The following is a 3326-nucleotide window of genomic DNA, read 5'->3' as shown; positions in this document are numbered from 1 at the left end:
TACCTTAACCTAACCCATATTGTACCTTAACCTAACCCATATTGTACCTTAACCTAACCCATATTGTACCTTAACCTAACCCATATTGTACCTTAACCTAACCCATATTGTACCTTAACCTAACCCATATTGTACCTTAACCTAACCCATATTGTGCCTTAACCTAACCCATGTTGCGCCTTAACCTAACCTATGTTGCGCCTTAACCTAACCTATGTTGCGCCTTAACCTAACCTATGTTGCGCCTTAACCTAACCTATGTTGCGCCTTAACCCAACACACGTTGGGCCTTAACCCAACACACGTTGGGCCTTAACCCAACACACGTTGGGCCTTAACCCAACACACGTTGGGCCTTAACCCAACACACGTTGGGCCTTAACCCAACACACGTTGGGCCTTAACCCAACACACGTTGGGCCTTAACCCAACACACGTTGGGCCTTAACCCAACACACGTTGGGCCTTAACCCAACACACGTTGGGCCTTAACCCAACACACGTTGGGCCTTAACCCAACACACGTTGGGCCTTAACCCAACACACGTTGGGCCTTAACCCGCTCTGTAATTGTCATACGACGCGTTAAATTAGTGTAGTGTTGCCTAACTGCAACCTCCGCAATATAGTTTGCCACTCGCACTGCCCGGTCCCCAGAGTATCGCTTCATGTTAAACACCTTGCAGCTATACACTGTAATGCGGATGGCAGCAGGACGTACATGCTCAATGCCCTTCGCAGTTGTTCATTGGCATTCGCATGGCGAAGCACAGCCTACGTTGTGGTACGGCTTGTGTCAACTGTCCGCTGATGTTGTACGTCCAAATGACACACTGTACTGCACATTGGTCCTCATGTACTGAATGATACATCGTGGTACATGTGTGACCGTACCACGACTGCGCCAACAACGGCGAACCATACGGTCCAAATATTGTGCACTCAGCTACGTGTCGTCTCCCTATAAGAGCTGGATTGCAGTATGGTATGCCGTGGATGGCGATCAGCATGAGCCGTCTGTTGATGTAGTGGCGCGTGTTGTCAGACGTAGTCGTCTCTTCTCACACACCGTGATAGCATGGTGCACTGCGTTCCACATCTGCGACATGCGACAGAGGCCGGTTGACAGTCGTTCGCGCAATGGACATCGCATACGTACGGGGGCCACCTTCCACGTGTTCGCGAAGCGTGCACATGTTGTTGCGTGTATGTGGGCAGACATAGTGTGTCGTGACACCTGACACAGGCATGCAACAATCGTTGAATTTGCAAATGGCGATGGACGTCTACGTTTGCTGGTGACGTTACGCAAATGAACAACTGGTAAACCGTTGTGGTGCGGTTGTTCTCGCTAGAGGTGAATCAGTGATGGCGACGATCGGTTGAGCTACCAACCGGTTGTTTCAGCGATACCCACCATGCCCACGAACGTGAATGGCATGTGGGTGTGAAGCGATACGCGGCGGTGGCTGGGTGGGACCGTCCCCGGCCGGTGAGGGGGGGCCTCCCGGCGTGCTGGCCGCGCGGTGCGTGGGCGCACGCGCTACAGCCGGCTGGTGGGGGCGGCCAGTGGCAGGCGCGCCGGCCGACGGAGGCGGCAGGCGGCGCAGCTGCGCGCCGGCGCACCCTGCACGCGGCGCCGTGCGGCCAAAGTAGGTCCTCGCGGGCCCGGTGCGAAGCGCGGTGGACATCTGCAGTGTGCTGGTCCGATTGAGGACTGTGTGCGCTGAGGATGCGCCGCCGCCCGGCGCTCGGCGCCGCGACGCCGTCTGCTGCTCGGTCGCCTCTGCGGTTCTCGCAGGTGGTTTGTATCGCAGCTGTGCGGACGTGTTGGCGCGTGCGCTGTGCTGGGAGAGTTCGCTTCGGCACCCAAGTGGGGCTTTTGTCCTTCTGTGGCGCTGGCGTTGGAGCTGCCGGCCACCGTAGGTGGCGCGTGTTGTCTCCCGCCGGCAATGCCACGACAGCACGCTCCCGGGCCTCTGTCGGCAGCGGCAAGCTCAGTTGGGAGCACGGGTGGTCGCACCTAAAGCGTCTACTCGCCAAACTCCGGGCGATTGCGCCTCTCTCGAACCCGACCAAGTACTTAGGACGGCGCTGCGCGCCGCCGGGACCTGAGAGGGTTTCGAGGTGTATTGTGCAGGGGAGCTCAGCCTCCTCCTGTTTGCAGAATAATTGAGCGGACGCTTGCGTGTTCGCGCGGGCCCCCGGGACACACTCCCGGGCGGCCGGCTGCTCAGCTCTAGTTGACGCAGCTCCCTGGTTGATCCTGCCAGTAGTCATATGCTTGTCTCAAAGATTAAGCCATGCATGTCTCAGTACAAGCCGCATTAAGGTGAAACCGCGAATGGCTCATTAAATCAGTTATGGTTCCTTAGATCGTACCCACGTTACTTGGATAACTGTGGTAATTCTAGAGCTAATACATGCAAACAGAGTCCCGACCAGAGATGGAAGGGACGCTTTTATTAGATCAAAACCAATCGGTCGGCTCGTCCGGTCCGTTTGCCTTGGTGACTCTGAATAACTTTGGGCTGATCGCACGGTCCTCGTACCGGCGACGCATCTTTCAAATGTCTGCCTTATCAACTGTCGATGGTAGGTTCTGCGCCTACCATGGTTGTAACGGGTAACGGGGAATCAGGGTTCGATTCCGGAGAGGGAGCCTGAGAAACGGCTACCACATCCAAGGAAGGCAGCAGGCGCGCAAATTACCCACTCCCGGCACGGGGAGGTAGTGACGAAAAATAACGATACGGGACTCATCCGAGGCCCCGTAATCGGAATGAGTACACTTTAAATCCTTTAACGAGTATCTATTGGAGGGCAAGTCTGGTGCCAGCAGCCGCGGTAATTCCAGCTCCAATAGCGTATATTAAAGTTGTTGCGGTTAAAAAGCTCGTAGTTGGATTTGTGTCCCACGCTGTTGGTTCACCGCCCGTCGGTGTTTAACTGGCATGTATCGTGGGACGTCCTGCCGGTGGGGCGAGCTGAAGGCGTGCGACGCGCCTCGTGCGTGCTCGTGCGTCCCGAGGCGGACCCCGTTGCAATCCTACCAGGGTGCTCTTGAGTGAGTGTCTCGGTGGGCCGGCACGTTTACTTTGAACAAATTAGAGTGCTTAAAGCAGGCAAGCCCGCCTGAATACTGTGTGCATGGAATAATGGAATAGGACCTCGGTTCTATTTTGTTGGTTTTCGGAACCCGAGGTAATGATTAATAGGGACAGGCGGGGGCATTCGTATTGCGACGTTAGAGGTGAAATTCTTGGATCGTCGCAAGACGAACAGAAGCGAAAGCATTTGCCAAGTATGTTTTCATTAATCAAGAA

General features: G+C 55.3%; 1 non-coding gene across 1 annotated transcript in view; it reads left to right on the top strand.

The window, feature by feature from the left end:
* The first annotated feature begins 2253 nt into the window (after positions 1-2253).
* Positions 2254-3326, top strand: part of LOC124621006 — a 1910-nt gene continuing 837 nt past the window's right edge. The window contains exon 1 of the ribosomal RNA XR_006980499.1: positions 2254-3326. This exon is cut by the window's right edge and continues 837 nt beyond it. This is a non-coding gene — a ribosomal RNA (small subunit ribosomal RNA).

This window comes from Schistocerca americana, chromosome 6 (assembly GCF_021461395.2).
Source record: "Schistocerca americana isolate TAMUIC-IGC-003095 chromosome 6, iqSchAmer2.1, whole genome shotgun sequence".
NCBI classification, from domain to species: domain Eukaryota; kingdom Metazoa; phylum Arthropoda; class Insecta; order Orthoptera; family Acrididae; genus Schistocerca; species Schistocerca americana.
The sequence above is the reverse complement of the archived record's forward strand: the minus strand, read 5'-3'. Positions and strand labels throughout refer to the sequence as shown.